The following is a 23,644-nucleotide window of genomic DNA, read 5'->3' as shown; positions in this document are numbered from 1 at the left end:
TTTTTCAAAATAAAGTGTATGAATTCCCTCCAGTATCTGCCTTACCTACATCTCCTTGCGGGTTTATGTTTTGTCTTAAAAACTTGTGGGAATTTTGCATTACACTCTGTAATATAGACACATTTGTTTAATGTAAATTTTTTAAAAAAATGATTCTGCCCCCCATCCTTCCACCAAAGATAACATTTCAAAAGATGAGTCTTCTTTCTTCTGCAACTTTGAGCATCCCTGGCACCCAACCAGCAGAGCCCTCTGTTCCTGGAACCTAAGTGGGAAGTGTCCTTTCTCCACCTTTGTTGGAGGCAAGTCCAATGTAGAGACAGAAACCCAGGATGGTGAAACTGTTCTCCTGGGGCATGTCAAAGCTGATTTCAGAGCCAGTACTTGAATTCACGACTCTTCCTGGCCTGTAGGCTGCGCTGCCACAGCGGAGGCATAACCACAGACTTCTGAGCAGTTTGTCACTCAAGGGATTCCTCACCCCAAGAAATATTTGGGAATAACAAGGACCCATGGAGAATATGATTAAGGAAGACGGGCAGCTGTGGCCCTCAACTTTTCCTGGCAGTCAGTAGTGGTGCCAGGAAAGAAGCCAGAGGAAAGGAGCCAGGCAAGGACTCAGAGGCTGGTGCTGGGGAGGAGAAGTGTTTGCTCAAAGTCTGGCGTCTGGCTTTGCAGCTGCCTAATGAGCAGCACTTGGGAGGCAGGAAGACATGGCCCGTTGGCGGCCTGCGCCATAGACAGAGAATTCGTTTCAGAGACCAAAGGATCCTTTTAGCTTGAAGTCACAGGTTTTTTTCATAACTGAGTTTGCCCTTAAGGCATTCCTTAGTCTTATTTCAGTCTTAAAGAAAACTCAAGGAAAAAATGATTCATTGAGACAAAATATTTATTTCTATTTCTTAGAGGAGGCAAAAGCTGGCATTCACTTTTGGTGAACTGCTATGAAGAAGGAAAGATTAGGCAAAACCTAACTGAAATGGTTTGACACCCTCGTTAAAGAAGCTGTTTTATTAGATGGCAGATTTCCAGAAATCTAGCAATATATAGGGGAAAAAAAGTGAAAATGGTTTGCATATTTTTAAAGACACTCTTTGTGTATCTGTTCTAAGATGCTAGAATCGTATTCATGTGCATCACTGAATGTTTTTGAGACATCAGTTCAAGTTTATGGTGATTCCCTTATTTACACAGTTGCCAAAATAAGATTTCTTTTATAGGTATCGTCTTTTTTTTCTTTTTTTTTTAAAATTTATTTATTTTATTTATTTATTTTTGGCTGTGTTGGATCTTCATTTCTGTGTGAGGGCTTTCTCTAGCTGTGGCAAGCGGGGGCCACTCTTCATCGTGGTGTGCGGGCCTCTCACTATCGCGGCCTCTCTTGTTGCGGAGCACAGGCTCCAGACACGCAGGCTCAGTAATTGTGGCTCACGGGCCTAGTTGCTCCGCGGCATGTGGGATCTTCCCAGACCAGGGCTCGAACCCGTGTCCCCTGCATTGGCAGGTGGATTCTCAACCACTGCACCACCAGGGAAGCCCCTATAGGTATTGTCTTTAATTTACTCTTCTGGATACCACGTTTTAAGTTAAATTCCTAAAACTAAAATATTTTCTTCCCTTCATCAGGGAGAATTATTAAAAATAGTGAATAAACTATTTAATATTTCACTGAGCTCTCTGCTCTAATTGCTTCTTAATTACCATTCCTTAACTTATTATTTTTCATAGTGCATAAAGCCATGAAATAAATTTTATATATATTCATATTATATTTATATCATGCATATTTATATATGTGTATTTTATGTATATTTATATGTGTATAATATGTATATTTTATACATGTATATAAAACCTCCACAGGGAAGCCCATAAAAGATGGAAGAATCAAATGAATAAATAAAACCCACAGAACTACAGTCCACTTGGGCGTCTGTAAACCTGAATTGTGTCATTTTAAGTATATGATGTAAGTTTTAGGTATTCCAATCTTTTCTTTCTGTAGCCTCTTTAAAAGAAGATTGCTCTACTTATAGTACCAACTGTTGAGTAATTTCTTCCTTGTGACTTTGGTAACTTTTTTGTTAAAATAAATACTCAAGTCTGTCTATTTGTGGAGACAGATAATAGAAACTTTAATTTTAGCAATAATTATTGCATTGCAATAATAATAAATTTATTCAATTATAGATTATTTTTCCACCAATTCCACATAGTATAATTTTTTTTTCTGACAGAAATACAAAACAACTAAACTAAATAATTTGATTATCATGACATGCTTTGGTTTATAAATAAATAATAGAATTATTTGTGATTGTAAGAAAATTGAAATTTTAAAATTTGAGTTTAGAAGATTCAGAATTCAGAATCTAGAGAACAGAAATATAAAGAAATGTATTTTAAATGATAGAAATAATCATGGTCTTTGTAATTCCATTAGAAATGATTAGGCAAAGGTACTTTTAATTTGCAAGTGGATTAAGATTATTTTGCTCTATTTTCTTGAGGTGATGCTTTCATGAAAACTTTCTTAATATAAACAGAATAATTTTCAATTCAAAATTAAAACAACTTTTCTTACATCATATAACAAGGGAATATAGAGTCAGAATTATTAGTTCTGTTTCTACTTTCAGCTAATTACAATATTTATATTTTAATGAGAAAGCCATTCATCTGTTCTAAAAAACTTTTTTGTGAACACTGACTCTGGGACCAGTGTTATCCTTGGCAAAAACTTTGAAAGGAGAAATGATATTTGTTCCGTTAAAAGGAGAAAACTTTTTTTCTATAAAAAGAAAATAGATTTATGATAATTATTCTAAATCTCAGTGCAATGTAAAGTTCTAGGATTGTAGTAAGGGATAATCTTCTTTTAATTGTATATCAGTGACTTTTTGTTTTCTATCTGAATTTATGTCACATATCTTAGTTTTTCAAGTTTTCCTGGCTGTTGACCTTGAAATATCTGTGATTCAGTAGCTGGTAATTGGGCTTGCATCTTGAATATGTACAAGTTTAATGTGGAGAAAATTTTATGTAGTGTGAGGATAAAGAACATTGAATTTTAGTGAAAAGCAATCTCAAAATTTGTAATTTATAATATATGGCTGTCAATTTTAAAATGTATCATATGTTTCATGAAGAGTAGGAAGGCATCTCACCAAAAGTGATAAGTGTACCCCTACAGTGGAGGAACGTACCCAACCTTAAATGTGTTTAGAGGAGAATGATTATTACAGACTTCTGACTCATGCCTGGAATATGAATGAAAGGAGAAGTTCGAGCTGAGAAAAGTCTAGAAGGAGGAGCATGGTAGCTCCCACCACTGTTGATAGGCTATCCCATGAACGAGGTGTCTGACTTCTTCTGGATGGATCTCAGGGATGGTCATGAGGATCTCTGGAGAGAAGCTATGAAGATACGAATATGAGCTAAATACAGACTTTCTAATAATCAGAGGTACCCAGAGATGGTACTCAGAGGCTCTGGGGTGATGAGCTTTTCATCACCAGAGGTCCTTAAGCATTCAGGAAGGCCCCTTATTCAGGACTTCATAGAGTGTATTTAAGCATTATATATGTGTATGCACTAGAATGAATTTAAGGTTTGTTCTATCCCTGTAAGTCTTGAATATTCTGGTGCCCCCTCCACCCACAAAGTCGTATATGTTTCAGAAAAATACAAAAATGGCAAAGTAAACTAGAAAGCATGATTGTGTGTTTGCTCACACAATCTCCCAGTTTTTGAAGACATCTTATTTTTTCATAACCCAAAGTGAAAAAGTAAAACTCATGCCCACACAACAAGACTACAAGGAAGACTATAGTTCTCCTATCCAGAGAATATAGTTAGTTATGAGGTAATACTCTGAGGTGGAGGGGACCCACCAACTCTTCACCTTTTAAGGAAGTTGGTAGATTTCATGTTTATGTTGCTGCAGGACAAGCAAGGCTCCAGTTTGTCTTTAGTTAAAGGTCTGCATAAAAACAAAGGAATTTATCAGGAAAGTAACAACCGGTACAAAGTGCCTTAAATAAATCTTTCCCACTAAGGGTTACTTGAAATAGAATAAAGTAACATAGAGCCAGAGATACAAAGTGCTATTTTGCTTTCTCCCATGGTTCTCTCAGCAAATGAATTTCTTAAGTTTTACTAAGAGGTGAGGTTGCCGAGTAAATATGTATGATTTCTTTAAATAGGTTGGAGAAGCAAAGCATACTTGGCACTTTGCACTTAGAAATAAACTCGTTTGTGGTTTTCTTTCTATCTCCATCTTTTTCTCCCTTTCTCTTAAGATTTAGACTATTCTGAGAGCTTTTGGTATAACATGTAAGCTCCAGCCACTTAAAATCATTTCTGCTACTCTGTTTCCTTCCCTCACACTGCAAAGAAGCCTTAGGGAATTTTTTAATATTCTCATTCAAAAATTTTTTCTGAAATTTTAGTTGGCATTTTTCCCATTCCTATTTTATTTCAATCTGTGATCATTAATATCTTCATATTATAATCACTGCTAATGGGCAAAGTACTTTTTTCTTCTCACCCTTCTCTTAACTATAGAAGACACAGATTTCATCACGTTGAAACTCCCACGTGCAGTAAATGATGCAGCTGAGTCACATTACAGGCAGGTGCAAATCTGTTTCCCTGACATAGAACAGAGTGTAGATCCCCAATCTTGATCAGGAGGAGATACCAGGAGAGTTGCAACTACTTAGTTATCTTTCCTCCATGAATCTCCACTTAAGCAAATATATCATTATCTCTTATTGACCTCCAAGTAGTAAAGAGACAGATAAGTATATCTGCCTTGCCTTCCTGCCTTTATGAGCCTAATATATATGAATATATATACATATTCAGTCATTCATTTACCTCAGCACATAGTAGAACAATTGCCTGTTTATTTGTCAATGAAAAGTAGGTATAAGACTGAAGTATTCTCAGTGATGTTTTCATTCAAATCAATTTTGTGAAAGACTTTATAGTAATAAATGGTGTGATTTAACAGTAAATGCAAAAACAAAGTCCTTTAAATATCAAAAGATAGTACTAATGGAAGTTTCTAGGAAGTTGCTAGTGGTGGTAGCAGCATAAATGTTTTGCTTCCAAAATATCCAGATAAAAACAGACAGAACAACTGGATATCAAAGTCAAAAACTTGTGGGCAGCATTTACAACAAAACCAGCTGACAACTTATGTCCAAAATATAAATATGAACCCTCAAATACAGCAGATAATAACAAGCCACCGATATCCACAGGACCTGAATGTTGTCCATATCTGTGTGTGAGAAGGCAAAGGGTAGCAACAAGGTGTCCAACAGGCATGAAAACAGGAGAACCACAGAATAGCCAATAGGCATTGACTAGAAAATACAGCAGGCTAATGTGAGAACAGCAGCAAGAAATGGGAAGGGCAAGTGCCAACCCCAGTTGCAGGTGAGTGCATGGGACCTATGTATAAATTTCTGAAGGAGCTAGAGTGGTTTGGTTTGAAGAATTCTCAAAATTGACCTGTCCTGGCCATCTTCCATGACAGTGCCCACGCTAGGACAAAACCCTGGGAGTGGATTCAGAACTGAGTAGGATAGAGACAGCAGAGGTTTTAAAAGCAGGAGTCGGGGGGGAGGTTCTTTTAAAGTTATGCAGGGAAACAGAGTCAGGAAATATCAGAGAGCAAGCCATCATATGTTTTTTTTGTTTGTTTTTTTGTTTGTTTTTTTAACATCTTTATTGGAGTATAATTGCTTTACAATGCTGTGTTAGTTTCTGCTTTATAACAAAGTGAATCAGTTATACATATACATATGTTCCCATATCTCTTCCCTCTTGCATCTCCCTCCCTCCCACCCTCCCTATCCCATCCCTCTAGGTGGTCACAAAGCACAGATATACACTACCAAACGTAAAATAGATAGCTAGTGGGAAGCAACCGCATAGCACAGGGAGATCAGCTCTGTGCTTTGTGACCATCATATGTTTTTAATACAATTGAAGAACAACAGAAGAGGGAACTCTGAAACTATTGATGTTACTTCAGCCAGTCCTCTTTCTGAAAGTTCAGAGAAACCAAATGTGAATAAAAAGAAGCAGAAGAAAAATATGGAGGTGAAATCCCTGCAAAGATACTACAATTTAAAGAGAATAAAGAGCAGAATTATGGGGTTGGCCAAAAAGTTCATCCAGGTTTTTCCATAAGCTGTTCGGAAAAACCCCAGTGAACTTTTTGGCCAACCCAATATATCCCTACAGTCAGTGAAAGCATATCAGAAAGACATGCCTTTAAAAATCTACTGAAAACTCTAAAGTACTATTTCAAAACTAGCTAAAAAGCATTAAGAAAATGATGTATAACATTAAAGGACAACTCAAATTGGCATTATATAAACTAAAAAATGTGGTGAACATCCTTAAGAATTAGAAATAAAAGAAAAAATCAGAAATAAAAGAAAAAACCATTTTGGAAATGAGGAAAAAACTAGAATAAGAGAAGAGCAAATAAACACAATTCTTTGTGACCTAGAAGAAATAAAAGGTTAAAAGAAAGAAAAGTTTAAAATTGAAAAGAACTAAAGAAGGAGATAAAACTGATTTGAGAGATAATGACAAATACTGAAGATTTACAAAGACCCAACATGTGGATAATAGGAATCCCTAAAGAAGAAAACCAAAGCAATAAATAAGTAAACAAAAAATGTAAAAATTATATAAACTATGATTTTTTTACAAAGTTCCTGCAACTTAAAAAAAAAATCTAACTATTGAAAGAAGACAGTGTGTACCTGAGATTATTGACCAAAACCAAAACCAATTGGTTAACATTAAAATTTATTCTACTAAAATCACAGGATGATTTTTTTAAAGAAAGAAAGAAAATCCTTTGTGCACTTAGACAAATGGAACACCTGACTTTTAAGGGAATATGAATTAGATAATCATCAACTTTTTGACAGCAATTTTTTAAGCCATAGGAAAATGGGGTCACAATATTAAAGGAAAGGAAATGTAAGCCAAGGTTTTATATCCAGCAAAATTAATTTTCAAGTATAAAGGGCACAGTAAACTATTATTAACATACAAGAGTCTGGCAATGTTGTTTTCATGAGCTTTTCCTGAGAAATCTATTACAGAAGAGATTCAAATAAACAAAATGACAAAAGAGATATCAAACAAGAACTTGTGAACTCAGTTGGCACCACTCAGAAACTTCTGTACACTTTCCCCTATGACTGTCCTTTGTACATTTGAAGGTGGCTATTGCTGGAATATGCATCTCATGTTTCAGGTTCCTTCACCTGACAACAAACATTTTGGAATTGTTTAGAAAATGTTCACAATATTTTTTCTACATGTTACTCCATTTATATTTTTAAATGCAATTGCTAATTTTACAACTAATATTATATGTCAAGTATACTTTAATTTAAAAAGCAAATGCAGCTGCTAATTTATACATGCATGTTTTAATTTATATAATAATTATACATTATGTATATTCATGATAATGTGCATAATTTACATATGCACATTCTAATCTCTCATTCACTGAGTGTTAAAATAATAATGTTACAAGTAGTAATATTTATTATTGCTTTTGATCTGGCATATACTGTATTAAGTGTTTTATATTTGTAAATCTCTGGGCCTCATATAAGCCATTAAAAAGAGGTAAATTTGAATAACACAGATGGCTAACTGTTCAGCATAATTTGTGTTCCCAGTTCCATAGTAGAGATTTGTGACTGGTGAGTAATTATGCGACTTAAGATTACATTTCCCAGGTTCTCTTGCATCTGAGTGTGGCCGTTTGACTACTGATCACCAACAGTAAGTGATGTGGCCACTTTTAAGTCAAGGCTTTCAGAATTGGATGTGTCTTTTACACACCTTACGTCCTCTTCCACCAACTGGATACACAGTCCAAGGGACTGGAGAAGCCAAGTTGAAAAAAGCCTGATCCATGCATGGAAGGAAGTTGCCTGCCTATAGGAACACTTGTCTTGGACTATTATGTGAACAAGAAATAAACTTCAATTTATTAAACCATTGAAAAAATTAAAAGAAGGATTATTAATAGAGAAAATAGTTACCATCTAGTGGATGTAAAGCCACGTAATAAATTCATTAAGATAATGGGATATCAGGGAAAATCACTGGGTTGGGTATGTTTTGACAAACAACATAATTGCATTAGAATTTGTTTAGAAAGAGAGGTATATAAAAAAGGAACGAGATGGACTAAAAACCACTGACGATGTTGAACAAATTCAAGTCAAAAGAAAACCAAGGTGATAAATATATTGATAGTGACAAATCCAAATGTAAAAGAAATGAAATTATTGGAGAAAAAAAACTATAATAACATAAAGTTATACAAGACATATATTGTCTATAAAAATTACAGAAGTACAGAAGAGGAAAAGTAAAATATATTTTAAAAACTAAACAATCATGTTTTTGGACTTAAATTTTTATTTACCAACTGTAAAATCTATTTAGCAGAATATATTTAGTGTAATTGGAAAAACTGAGTATATATCTATTTTTTTAATGAAATGATTTATGATATTTCAGTGAGACAAATAAGTAACCAGATGTTATGAGATTTGAAATTATTTTCTATTAACTTTGGTTAATAGGTGGAACTGACTGATCAGTTCTTTCAAGGGACTGTCTTTAAAACAAAATCAGAAAGACTTCCCTCATTGTATTATTTTATTTTACTTCTGAGTGAACTTTAATAACCATATAGTAGCTCCAGGGGGCAGACAGCACATCTGTCTCATTCATTGTTTTTATCCCCAGGACAAGCACAATACTTATAAATATTTGCTGAATAAATAGTCTCATCTAAAATAATCCAAGTAGAACTTCAATAAACAGAATCATGAAATGATAGAAAGTTGAAGACAGCAGGAAATTTAAGGAAAAATCAAATGCAGTGGTTCACAACTTTTGCATTACATGTCTCACCTAAAGAGAAATTAGACTTCATTTCCCTGAATAAACATTTGTATACTTGGAAATATAAATAACTCTTGAATTTGCAGCACTGATGTTTTAAGATGATGTATTAAGATATTTTTAATGTAAATCTTACTGGTATATTTTAGTTGAGTCATTCACCATATGTTTTAAATGCATAAAACTAATGTTGATTTTAAAATATTGCCCTTTTAAAAATTATTGGCACATATGTATCAGATATAAGGCTAACTGGAGGTTGTAGGCTCATAGTAAGCAGAGAACCAGTGTTTGTCGAGTTTCTCATTTTCTACATGAGAACGCGGATAACTTCCCATGAGATGGGAAGTGATTTGCCTGAGGCCTTAGTGTTTGATAGTAACAGAAGCAGGAACCAGTTAAATGAAGTAGAAAGAGTGCAGTGCAAAGAGGACAGACCTTGCATAAATGCTAGCTTTTAATTTATTAACTTTGTGACTTTTGGTCAATTCCTTAACCTCTCGTGTAATCCAACCAGGAATTAAAACCAAATTTGCTGACTCCCAACTGCCTTCATCAGCACAGTGTTAAAAGCACTATTTTTTAAAAGATGGTCATTAGTCTTAGCCAAAAATTATATAAATACCAAAATTTATTGGAGGTATTCATCTTTTTCCCATTCCTCCCTTCTTGTATTTATTGGAGAGGTTCATTTATTTCCCATACCTACCCTCCTTTCTTATGCAAATGTTGGTGAGTTACCCAAATGATAAAAAGGAAGGGAAAAAGTGCTTTAGAGTGATCTAAATAATTCACAAACCATGTTCTCAACCCCTGGATATAATACCATTGATTGTGCAATAAAAAGAGTCATTTTTATAGGTTCTAGTTGGTCTATCTCAGGCATCTTGATTTTTTTCTTTCTTTCTTTCATTTTAAAAATGCTGTGAACGTTGGAGTTACTTCCAGGGCTGTAACCTGGCTCACGTAGTATCTTTCCAATGGTGACCATTACTTCTTTATCACAGGATGAATGTCTCGCACCTTCAGCTAAGCTTTGTGGAAATTACATGAATCTTTGTAAAGGATAGTAATGAACATCGCTGGAGGCTCTAAGTAAGGAATGATTAAACACTGATGTTAGTCAGTTGTAACATTGTATGAAAACAGTTATGAATGCATCTGTAATATCCCTTCAATTGATCTTGTACAGCAGATATTCCTTAACATTTATTTTTCTGCCATACTAATGCTATATTGTTCCCCTTTTGATTATTTTATTGAAGTACAGCATTGATGTACAGTAATGTACATCATGCTGTTGTACAGTACAGTAATGCTGTTGATGTACAGCATTATATTAATTTCAGTGGTACAACACAGTGATTCAATTTTTTATGGGTAGGATCATCATTATTTTTTATTTCAATTTCTCAATTGACTTGAAAAGAGATAGTGTGTATCCAAAATTCCAAAATAAATAGATCGAGTTTCTCAAATTTAAAAAAGATATACCATTATGCATATCTATTTTTCTATAGTACCTTAAATAGGTAAAAGGTTTGCTATCTGCCTTTTAAATTTTTTCTAAACCTTTCAATTTTATTTAAACATATACAAATTAAACACATCATGAAATACCAGTCGAATATTACAGATCTCTTTTTGTCCTGGCTTGATTGATAAGCATTACTCTAAATCGTCACATGAATAGTGTCCCCCCTTGGATTTGATGGCATAAACCATTCAATTGGGTTGTTTCCTAATCTTGTGATTAAATGTGGATTAAAGCATGCAATCCCTTTAGGGCAGGAAATAACTCGTCATTTACCGTTCCTAAGGTCACGGCTGATTAGAGTTTAACTTGCCACTTTCCCTTCACCTCGCTGAGAAGCCCGGTGATGCTCCAGATACAAGTTACCTTATGAGAACAGCCTCTTCGGGACCACAGCCAGTCCTGTTGTTGTACAGATCAACACTAACTCACATTCGACTTTTATTAGAACATTTATGAGCAGGGCAGCATTATCTTGTCTTTTAACCAAGTCACTGGGCACCAGTGACCTGGCCTGTTTTCACACTCAACTGCAAATTACTTTTCCACAGCGTAAATTGCCTGTCTAATAGCAAATTATTACTCTATTTTAGTAGACAACAACCACTCATGGCAGTGTGGTTCAAAAAATCAAAAGATACTGCCAAATGCATTATCATCATAATATTATAAGCTAATACCAAAGAAGCCTGGAATCTTCTCAGCTCATATCATGGAAAATCAATCAAAACTGAAACTCCTATTTGTGAAATGCAATCTGGTAGATGTTCTTAATATCGCAGAGGTGTAACTAGGGGAAACATATAACCCAGTTTATGTCTGTTGTCTGATATAAGTTGTTACTAGTTCTCCCATTTGCTCTCAGAGTGTCCTAATTTGGACAATGTCATATGGTCACCCTGTATATAATCATATTTGCCAGCTTATTATATAGGTGGAATCATAGAACATAAAAACTTTAAAGACCAAATAGCCACATGGGAATTTAATAATAATATGAGGAACATCAACGGTATGTTCCATGCTGAATAGTGCAGGCAAGTACTGCAAAATTCTTAGGAAAGAGAGGGAGATTAATCGGGGAATTTCATTAAAGAGGCAGTACTTGAGCAGAGTCTCAAAAGAGTGCCAGGCTGTGCCTAAGCAAAGAGGAAGGGCAGGCGCCATTCACATGGAAGAGCGGTATGTTATGATTTTACAAAAGCATTAAATCAAGAAGGGGCAAGATGGATTGATTTATTCAACTATATATTGGTATCTACAGACAAGTACTGGGAGTAGCTTTAATGTGGATGGAGGTTACATGTGACAGGCTTTGAAGAACTAACTGCAAAATCTGGGCTTCCTTCTCTGGGCAGTGAGCATGAGTGATGTAATAAAGGAGTAGAAGTTGAAAACGGGGCTGGGGAAGGGGGCTGGAGACAGCTGGAGAAGGGAGAAAAGACCCGCAGAGGAGAGCTAGAAGGCTGTCTCGGTAGTTCATGTGTGAGATGAGAGCTGCAAGCTGAATTAGGGTATTAATAGAAGGAATGGAATGGGGCTACTTCAAGAGCCATGTGAAGGCAGAGGATAGAATTTAGCCATTTTCATTTGCTTAAAGCTTTGTGTCTGAAAGTGCTTTCAATTAATTATCTTTGATTCTCAATGAGGTCCGTAAATGTAGGCATTTGTTATATCCCTGTTTTACAGAGAAAGTAACTGATAGTCCAAGAAATTAAGCAATTCCAAAACTCCTATAGCTAATTTGTGGTGAAGGTGGGGAGAGTATCCTGATTCTTTGAATCGAATGTGTGGGGTGAAGAGAAAGAAGCAAAGATAATTCCAAAGTACAAAATCTGAGAAGCGGGGAAATTAAATTTTCTAGCCACAGAATTAGAAACATCAGAGGACAAAGTTAGTTTAGGAAAGAAAGTGATGGGGGTGGATTTTAAGCATGTTTGGTTTGAGCTGATGGTCAAATCACAATTGGGCCTCTTCAAAAAAACAACTGAAGAAAAGGAATGGATTAAGATAAAGCAGTCGAGTGAGAAAATGTGGAAGTTACAATAGTGAGAATTGAACCCCAAGAGAATAAAGAATGCTACGGGGAAGAGAGATCAGAGAGCTCGTGGCTCTCTTAGGACATGTTAACATTTAGCATTCATAAACCAGGGAAAGAGACAAGTGTAAAAGGTAAAAGAAAAAAAAAGAAAGGCATAACAAAAGAAAAAAACCCAAGATGCAAGAAAATATACTGTCATAGAGAACCAGCAAAAGGGAAAGTATCAAAAATGAAGAGTAGGCAGCAGTATAAAGGGCTCTAGAAACACCAAAGAATTAGGAGAGAAAAAAGGTACTAACTTGACAAAGAGATTATTTGTCACCTGTGAGGATGCAGTTTCAAGGTAAGGAGCAGACATCAGATTTAAGGGGGTAAAAATGGTGGTGTAATGTGAAGGCAGTGGATTCAGTCAGACATTCAAGAGAGATTTAGTAATGAGGCTACAAAAAAACATCAAGTAAAGGTGGTTTTTTGGTTTTCTGATGTTGAGTATAGGCATAAGGTAAAGAAAAAAATGAACGGATTTTTTTTTTTAAGGTGCTTGGGAAGGAGGGAAGGATGAAGTAGAGACAGGATTGAGTAGGAAATGCAATTAACTATGCAAGGAGGAAGACTATCTTTTTATTTCAGGTAAGAAGAAAGGATGAGTAGATATGAAGGCTTTAGTGAAGAGAGAGGGGAAAGGGTTAGCACCTTAATGGCTTCATCTTCTCAGTAAAAATGGGTGATGAAATACGAGATTGAGAGAGGACAGCACGGATTGGGATTGGATGGAGTCCGGGTGTGTCATGAGGATTTAACAAGAGAAGAGTGAATGAATCACTGAGTTCCCAATGGAAAGAGTGGGATTCTGGTCTCAGGTGGCCTCGGCCCGCAGCTGCTCGAAGCAGGGTTTCAGTTCCCGGCCAGTGATTGAGGTCGGGTCGCGGCGGCGAGAGCACCGAGTCCCAGCCGCTAGACTAGTGGTCAGCGACAAGGCCCTGGCCCTACGGCTTTGCAGAAAAGAATCCCCACAAGGACGGAAAGTAGTGAAACAAGTGAAGTGTTATTAGGAGGAAAAGAGTACATGTGGATAGACACATGGGGGGACTCAGAGAGAGAGTCGCGCCCTCGTGGTAGTTTGAATCACTTACATGGGGCATTTCTTCCAGGTTTCCTTTGGCCAATCACTTTGATTTGCCTGGTTCTGAGTCCGCATTTGGTATATCTCAGGGTTCTCCCATGTGTGCACGTGCATTTCTTAGCCAAGATGGATTCCAGCAAAGAGGCCTATGGGTAGATTGGCATTACTCCCCTTTTGACCTCCAAGGAGCTTCCTAGTTGGGAAGGTCTCCTTGACTTCGAGAATGAGAATATGTGGTCTCTTGTCTCTTATCTGGGCAGGGCTCAGCCTCTCCAATTTCCCTGCTATTATTGAGCTTCTTTCCACAGGGGACGAACTCCATCTGCTCCACCTGGGGCCCATCTATCTCCCGCCTCCATTCTTCGGGGCTCGGTTAACGCGAATATGTCACTTTTTTCTGCAGTAGTTGTGACAGCTTAGGGTCTGGAATAGGAAAATGTAGGAGATGAGGATTTAAGATAAGGGTGGGAGAACTTAATTTAAAGGAATTAGAGGTAGTGCAGTGCCATGAGATGGCCAGGCCTTGGAGGTGGCTGTTTTGAGATAAGATAGAATGAGCAATATAGAAGAGATAAAAGTGGATATTTTCAAAACGACTGAGGAGGAATCCTGAAGAAGAGAATGTTGAAGTTATTAAAGTTGCTGGAGGGGATAAAGTAGAGGGGAAAAACAAAGCGCAAGAAACCAGTGGCAAGTAGTCTGCACTGAGTTTCATTCTGTCCTCTATCTTCATGTTCAATCTGCTCATGAAACCATCTCTGATGACTCAAATCCAAAAGAAGACCTCTTTCCTCCAAACTCATAAAATTTACTTTTAAATACTTTCAGCACATACTTGACCTTATACTGAGTAATCAAATCTCTTGTCTGCATTTTTAGCTTCAGGTGTATTCAAGCTTTTGTATGCAGATACCTTATTTTCCCTTAATATGCTTTAAATGCCTTAAGTTCAGTGTTGTGTTTTACATATAGGTGCTTAAATAGAAATTTGACTGGCTGACTGAATGCAGTTATATCCACGTGAATGCGCTAACAGTCACTATAAACCAGTCATTCTCATGTGGGGCAACAAAATGCCCAATAATGTGTTGAAGTCAAAAGAGGAAAAAAGTCTCTGTGTGCTGAGTCTCTCACGGGCCATAAACTGTAGAAGATCTATGCAAGTCTATGCGAACACTCGTGAATCTCCTTGTGCATCACACTTTGCTAGACATGGTAGCTCAATGCGGAACCAAGGACAGGGCTTTGAGAGCAATCTGCCCCAGGTGCAGGTCATAAGGGGGCGCATTGTCTATAGAGAATGGTATAATTACAATAGAACTGACTAAAAAAGGTGAGATTTTTATTATCACTGTGTACCTGAAATTCTAAATTGTGTTAAAAACTTTTGCTGATCTAAGGTCTAAAGAGTTGATTCAGTCACTATTGAGCTTTACTAACATAGCATATATGTAAACTTCAACTGAGCACAGTTTTCTTACTTTTCCTTTGATGAATATGGTCTTCTACATGAAACTTAATTCAGAGAACTCCCAGTTACACGCTTGGCTCCTGACAGCCGACTCAGCTGCATGCATTCATTTATAAAGAATAAATGAATTCTTTTGAATCATGACTCCATAAGAATCTGGAGTTCCTTGTACGTGTTCAGGATCAACGGGTCTCCAACCCACATAGTACTACACGCATCTGTGTTAAAACAGTAGATTCAAAAGAAAGAACAATGGCACTATGGTTGTAAAGACAAAGAAAAAGAACTTGGGTTACTTCAATTCTATTATTGCAAAGTGCAAATCGTTCTCTGAACATGGTCCTCACTCATTCGGCAATATTCCCTCATCTGTCTTTTCCCCCTTTTTTCAAAAATACATTGTCATTGCATCTTCCCTTTTGTACAGTAATATTTGTTTTGTTTATTTGTAATGTTTTTGCTGGTGTGATTATATCTATGAAGTTCAAAACAGGAAGGTTTTCAGTGTCTGCTTCTTTTCTGGCCATTATTATTATTCATTTCCTTTTCTGATTATGACAGAAAATAATGTTGTCTTGCAGAGGAGGCAGAGGTTACCAAAAGGATCTACTCCAGATGTCAAATATCTTCAGTACACCACTGCCATGGCTATTTCAGAGTTGAACAGATATGACTTTGACCCCAAGGACAGATACATATAGTACATGTATGCAACCACATAAACAACCACAATGTGTGCTAAAATGTGACAAGAGATGTAGCTAAAATATCAGGAAATGTCTGAGACAACACAGGAGAATGAAAAGTAACTTCTAATCTGTAGGTAGGAATCCAGAAATCTTTCTTGGAAATAATGTGAAATGGATAGTGTTTGTATAAGTAAAAATGATGAAGTAAGTGGCATTCCAGGTTAGGGGAAAACCACAGGCGAAAGCTCAGAGTAGGAAAGCATGGGATGTAGACATGGAAAGTGGTTCTCAACACTCACTGTGCATCTGACTGACCCGAAGAACTTTTTTAAAACATCCACCTGCCTGGGCCCCAGCGAGAGATTCTAAATCAGTTGGCCAAGGTGGGCTTTGACTTCAATACTTTTTTTTTTAATCTCCCCAAGTAATGTTATTTTTAGTCATGTCTGAAATCCACTGGGCTATTAAAAAAAATGGACATTAAGTGTTTGAACTGTGTGATTGAAAGATCTTTCTTCCTGTATTAAAGAATTTGTACTTAATTTAGGAGCCAATAGAGAATCACTTAATTTCATTTTATTTTACTTTTTAATTTTTATTTTATATTGAAGTATAGTTGATTAACAATGTTGTATTAGTTTCAGTTGTACAACAGAGTAATTCAATTATACCTATATATGTATCTATTCTTTTTCAAATTCTTTTCCTATTTAGGTTATTACAGAATACTGGGCAGAGTTCCCTGTGCTATACAGTAGGTCCTTGTTGATTATCTATTTTCAATATAGCAGTGTGTACATGTCAATCCCAAACTCCCGATCTATCCCTCCTCCTTTAAGAATACTTTTGCTTTTGGAAAATTATGTGAGTAATATGATGATTCTGTTATTCCCAGTAAATAGCTGTTCTTCACATGCTTTGGGACAATTTTCATCTTGGGCATGTATTAACTATGGTTGTACTAACTAATTATTCAGGATTATCCGTAGCACAGTTCTAGAATGAAGGCAACAGACCACTGGCAAGTCGTAATTTTAGGTTGGAAAACAGGCAACTGCAGGACAGTAAAACAACTTCCACATGAGGAAAAGCAACCAAAATAGGATGAGTAGAGAATGTGTAAAAAAACACCCAGAAATAGAGTTACAGATGTAGAAAACAAACTTACGGTTACCAGGGTGTAAGTTAGGGGGAAGGGATAAATTGGAAGATTGGGATTGACATATAAACACTAGTATATATAAAATAGGTAACTTCTAAGGACCTACTGTATAGCACAGGGAACTCTACTCAATACTCTGTAATGACCGATATGGGAAAAGAATCCAAAAAAGAGTGGATATATGTATTTGTATAACTGACTCACTTTGCTGTACACCTGGAACTAACACAACATTGTAAATCAACTATACTCCAATAAAAATTTAAAAAAAAAAAAAAAACACCCAGACTTTGCTTCACACAAGAATTATTGCTTGGAATTCTTGGCCACACCAAAAGATAGACAAATCCATTTGAGTTACTCTTTTTAAGAAAAAAGTTACCTACAATTCATGAAGCAAATAGACACAGCCACAAATAGGAGTCATTTATTTTAATTAGATTGCAAGTTTGACTGGCCAGGGCCCAGAGCCATTATATTGTGTTTTCCTATGGATAGGTTTGCCAAATCAAATACACGACACTTAGATAAATTTTAATTTCAAATAAACAATGAGTAATTTTTAGCATAAATATGTCCCAGGAAGTATAGTTTTAAAAAATTACTCATTGTTTATCTACCATTCAAATTTAACTGTTGTCCTGTAGATTTATTTACTAAATCTGTCTGCATCTGGCAACCCAGATTTATAACTGAAAGTAACCTGTGTTGAAATAACATTCAACACAAAATAAGGAGATTAGAGAATAATTTGTACTTAGAAGTATGAAAAAGAGAAAAGATTCCCTTCCTCTGGACAGTCAAAAGTGATCAAAGCTAATTATGGAAAGGTTGACCCAGTTGTATGAACACATCAGTTTCCACGAAGATCCACTGGAGACTCAAGGAAAGTTAAAGTTCAATATTTTTTCTTCCACCCACTTTTCAAGAATGCTCCTGATTGCAGAGACTGTAGAGAAGCATTACCCTTGCCGTTCCAACTGACCAGTAACGTCACCAGGGACCTTGTTAGAAACACAGAGTCCCGGGCCTCTCCCCAGACCTGCTGAATCAGGATCTGCATTTTAACAAGATCCCTTGTGATTTGTATGCAAGTGTGAGAAATGCAGATTTCATTCTATAGTTTCCAAAAACATGCTCTAGAAGGTATAGGATCCATAGCTCCCCCCCCCCCCACCCCGCCCAGGGCTCAGGGAGTGTGTGAGCAGGGTTTCCTCCATCACAATGAAGAGAGACCTATACTCTGAGTGATCCTGTTTGGGCTTCCAGGTAAAATTTCATTGGAACAAAGGGTCCATGGCTTAATTTTTTTTTTTAATTAAAAAAGAAAAGAAAATCTTGAGAAAACAATCATCCAGTTCATTTCATTTTTCAAATGGTGAAACTAAGTAACAAAACATGGGACTGTGCCTGAGTCTTGTGCTGGGAAGTGACAGGACCAAGGTGCTGTCCTTGCCTCAGGATCCCAGCCTCTTTCCACTTCCTACTGTTTACTGAAGAAATACTAGAAATTTCAGAACAACTGCTTGTCAAACGCCATCAGGCACCACAGGTGTCTTCTAGCTGGGCCTTGAATTTCAAAATTAACCCCTTGTCTTTCACACTCACACCTAGTAACTGCCTTTCAAGGGTTCATCTAACCCATAAAAAGCACTCTCCGCTTTGCTCTCTGAGCTTGAAGACGGGTCTCCAGCTGCGGTTTTGTTTACACTGCTAATGGAGGGTACCCTGCAGGTTTGTTTGTGGATATTTCAGCTAATTATCTTGCCACAGACCATTGAGACAGATCTGGATGACTGTTCAATTAATAGTTCTGAAGGAGTAATTAGGGAGAATATCTGCTTTCACGGCCCACCCCAGTGCCAACATATCAGTGTGAACATTTACTTCTGAATTTGATTAATCGCATAAATAATTCTCAGAAATGAAATTAGAGATCACCCACGCATTACACCCAGTCATGTTTTAAGGCATGACACCCTGAATCTCTGTAATGAATTAACATTACAGTCTGGTTTGAATTTTTCAATTTTCAGCATATATCCTGCTCTGTTAGCACGTGACCCTGTGGCCCCCATCAGTTTCTGTAACAATCTGAATTAGCCATTCTAAAAAGAACACAGATTTGGACATGTCTAAGCCTCAAGAAAAAGGTATTAAATGTTGGGTTGTGACCTGTCCGTCATACTTCATGGCAGAGCCACACATGATGCCCATTCTTTGTCCATTGGACAGACGTCTCATATCATAGCACCAACCTTAAAGATTGTTCTGTGAGAACTAAACATTCAGTCATTCTGTGGAAGTCACAGAACTGCCCCCTTTTTTCATTTATATAAGGAAATCTCTGAACAATTACAGATTGACCTAGGAAAACAACTTCCGTTAGGACTAATTTACATAGATTTCCTTTAAATTTAGGGATCCTAAAAGTCAGTGGAGGAAGAAGGCAGGAGGGACAATGGTCAGGAGAACCACGACCCAGAGGAGGTTTTTTTTTGTTTTTTTATTTAAATTTTTATTTATTTATTTATTTATTTTTGGCTGTGTTGGGTCTTCGTTTCTGTGCGAGGGCTTTCTCTAGTTGCGGCAAGCGGGGGCCACTCTTCATCGCGGTGCGCGGGCCTCTCACTATCGCGGCCTCTCTTGTTGCGGAGCACAGGCTCCAGATGCGCAGGCTCAGTAGTTGTGGCTCACGGGCCCAGTTGCTGCGCGGCATGTGGGATCTTCCCAGACCAGGGCTCGAACCTGTTTCTCCTGCATTGGCAGGCAGACTCTCAACCACTGCGCCATCAGGGAATTCCCCTGAGGAGTTTTAAAATAATTTTTCTCTCCAGTGTTCAAGTCAGTTATCTCAGGGAAGCAAGCATAAGGCTCCTACAATTTTAGAGGACAAATCCTCAGATATCATTTTACAGATAAGGAAACAAAGGCCCAGAGAAATCAAGTGATTTATTTTTGATCATATAATTGATTTGTGATATGTGAAAGCATTCTAGAAAGGAAGCAGAATTTTGGTAAATTTATTACTCTGTTTGGTATTTTTAGGGCTAGAATTGAGATATCAAGGAATTGTAAAAGAATGTAAAATCGGACCAAATGTTTAAAACCCCAGTTGCATGATGTTTATTAGATTTCATTGTAAATTTTAACATATTATTATGGGAAATACCCTCTATTTTAATCTGGTCAAAAACTCTAGGAGTAAATATAAAATTTTCAGTTTTTCACAAATAAAATAAGAGTCTTGAATAATTTTGTAGTTGGATTATACCTATTCTATCTTGCTCATCTTTAGAATGCTTATTTGAGCCCTTTATTAAGTCTTACCTCAATGTATCCTTTTCTCCTGAAATGGTTTTTATCTCCCATGTGGAAACCATGTTTCATACCTTTCTTTGGTCATATTTCCTTCAACATGGCATCTAGCACCATGTTAGACATTTCAGGTGTTTTTAGTAAATAATTTGTTCGTTCTCTTTGGCCCAATAATTTTATTCCCATCAGGTTAGCAGCAAAAGTATTCACTGTAACATTATTTATTTTATCAAAAAATCTGGAAAAAAATCTCAGAATCAAATTGACTATATAAATCATATTGAGTTATAAGTAGTTTGCTCTACAGACACTTAAAATAATTCTGTAGAGGGATAGTTCATAAATTTTTTTGTGCTCTTAATTGGAAATAAAGGAGTCCATAAAACAGTATTTGCAATGATTTAATGTTTCTAGAAATGCATATAAGTGATGTACACTGAGAGTTGAACCAAATTATGTGTGGGTAGTAGGATCTCTAGTGATTTTAAATCGTGTTGGGGTATTTATTTTTTCTACAATGAGTAGTGGTAAATCAAAAGAAATTTTCTTTAAGGATATGCAGTTAATTCAGAAAATAAGTCTGTGCTGTGTTAACAGAGGAAGCTTCATTGTCCAATATTTTTGTACTTTCAATTTTGAGAACCTCTGTGATGAGTTCACAAAGAATATGATAAACATTATCAATAATCCTTCAGTCTTTTCGCCTAAGAGAATTATTAACTTAGTAATTCTGACTTATTAACAGAATGCTGAAGTTGTTGGTAATGTTATAGTTTAAGATTGAAATAAAAATAGAGCCATGTTCACAAATCTCAGATAGGTTATACACAAACTACTGAATTTTAAGAACTAATTTCTATAGTGGGGAGAATTAACTTTGGAAGTAGACAGATCTCATTTTAAATTTTGGATCTGCCATTTGCTAGCTTTTTAGGTTTGTGCGAAAGGTAAATGATTGAGTTGTACACATTAAATGAGATAGTGTATGTAAATTACCTGCTAACTGCATGAAATACGGTTAAGAGCTTAATAAAATATAACTTTCACAAGCATCATCATCAACATTCTCATTAATGGTGCTCCTTTGTATTTTTTTTATTGGATAAATTTGAAGTTGTGTGAATTTAAGGCATACAGCATGTTACTTTGATACATTTATATATTATGATATGGGTGCTGTCGTAATGACATTAATTGCATTACATACTTATAGTACAATATTATTTAATACCCATTACAAGCGTATACCCTTAAATACCATCAATCTTATCTCCCTACCCCCCATTCCCTGGTAACCACTGTTTTACTTTTTGTTACTCCTTTATGTTTGACTTTTTTAGATTCCACACATAAGTGATATCATACAGTACTTGTCTCTCTCTGACTTGTCTTGCTTAGCATAATGTGCTCAAGGTCCATCCATGTTGTCACAAATGGCAGGATGTCCTCCTTTCTCATGGCAGAATAATATTCCACTGTGTATATACCACCTCTTCTTTATCCATTCATCCACTGATGGACATTCAGGTTGTTTCCATGTCTTGGCTATTGTGAATAATGCTGCAATAAACATGGGGAGTGCATTTATCTTTTCAAACTCCTGTTTTCATTTCCTTTGGTTATATACCAGAAGTGGAATTGCTGGGTCATCTATTTTTAATTTTTGAGGGACTTCCCTATTGTTTTCCCTAGTGGTTGGACTAATCTACACTCCCACCTACAGTGTCTAAGGATTCCCTCCCATTCCATCACATCCTAGCTAGCACCTGCTGTCTGTTGTCTTCTTGATGATAATCCGCACTCCTTTTTAATGGTCACCTGTAACACAGTGTCTTTATGTGCTGAGTTGTAAATTTGTGCTGCTTCACAGGGCTATACTTGCCTGCTGGACCCACAGGCCAGGTGGGCCTTGGAAGGTCGGGCTTCAGAACAGACTTAGTGGTGCTGCTTCACTCAGAGAAAGACAACGGCAGCTGTGCCTTAAGAAGCCCAGTTGTGAAGTAACTGAAACCAGAGTGGGGGTTATAAAGAGTGAGCCTATTGGCATTTTCCCACAAACAGGAGTGACCATAAATTACAGGGTCCATCTCCCTAGAAACGATTAGTATATTTCCATTGATGATGATTTTTAGTTCCAACAAAGACACACTATTTTGCCCTTCAGCCCTCTCAGTTTTACCTTCTTCTCTTGGAAAGTAAAGATAATTGAGTTTCACTTACATCATGGGACTTAATCAGCTAATAAATATAAAGTATTCTAACCACATAATGTTATATAGACAGTACATAATATTATTAGTAGGCAGGATGCAATGACCGTGATTGGTATTTTTCCAGAAGGTAGAGCTAATAGTCATTCATACCTGATGTGAAAACTCTTTTACAGCCATTAATCATGACAGTGGAATGTAATTGGCAAATCTAGAAAGCTGCTAAATGCCTGTATATCTACACTGATATTTAACATTTTTCACATTGAAATGCTTTAGATAGAAATAAACTTCCTTTAATATTTATTGTTTTATTTACTCCAAAATTGCAAGCACTCTGATAATTGGAGTAACAGTTCCTAGTGTCACTGTGGCCGCAAAATGCCTGTTAGTGTCTTCTGCTGCTGGAACTTAATAATTCATTTTAGCACTTCTATTTGTAAATCACAGAAGGTTTGTTTGATGGACCTAGTGCTGGGGAGAAGTGTCAATACAAATAACCTGTATTTTAGGACCAGTGTCTACATGTGCAATTATTTACATGGGTTTGAGATTGCGCCCTCTGATGCTGGATTCAGTTTTCAGGGCACGACATCTGTTAATTTTCAAACACAAAAGTCATCTGTGGGAAGTCTTAGCTTAATAAATAAAATCTTAAGATATTAATGTGATCGATCTTTTAGTTTTTGTTTTGTTTTGTTTTGGGCTTTTTTGTTTTGCTAGGAAGTCTAGCACCAAATTTGAAGCACACTTCTAAGAACTGTGTAGAATTTTATGGCCTTAAGTTTTTGAGTGAATTAATAAGTGAAATGAAGTGATATCATTATTAACTTCCAGAGAAGAGAAAGTGCCAGTGGCTATACATTAAGAAAACTTGTTTTTTATGACCGTTCACTTTTGCTTAGTTATATTTGGACACTTATGGAGTCTTTTAGACATAAATATGCATAAGGCATAAACCATGCCTTTGAGAAGCTCTCAGTCCTATGGGGGGAGGTATGGCCAAGGGACTGTCACCTGGGAGGTGCTGGTATTGCCATAATGGAGAGTGCTTTGAGCGTGTATAATGCCAACCGTGGCAGTAATGAGATCATTTAATATGTTACTAAATTTAAATCAGAAG

At 36.4% G+C, this 23,644-nt stretch overlaps 1 protein-coding gene across 3 annotated transcripts in view; it reads left to right on the top strand.

Moving 5' to 3' along the window:
• PLXDC2 (plexin domain containing 2) overlaps positions 1-23,644 on the top strand; it is a 414,553-nt gene that overhangs the window by 381,055 nt on the left and 9,854 nt on the right. The window lies entirely within an intron of this gene.

Source organism: Balaenoptera ricei, chromosome 2 (assembly GCF_028023285.1).
Source record: "Balaenoptera ricei isolate mBalRic1 chromosome 2, mBalRic1.hap2, whole genome shotgun sequence".
NCBI classification, from domain to species: domain Eukaryota; kingdom Metazoa; phylum Chordata; class Mammalia; order Artiodactyla; family Balaenopteridae; genus Balaenoptera; species Balaenoptera ricei.
Note: the sequence above shows the minus strand (reverse complement) of the source record. Positions and strands in the feature narration are given on the sequence as shown.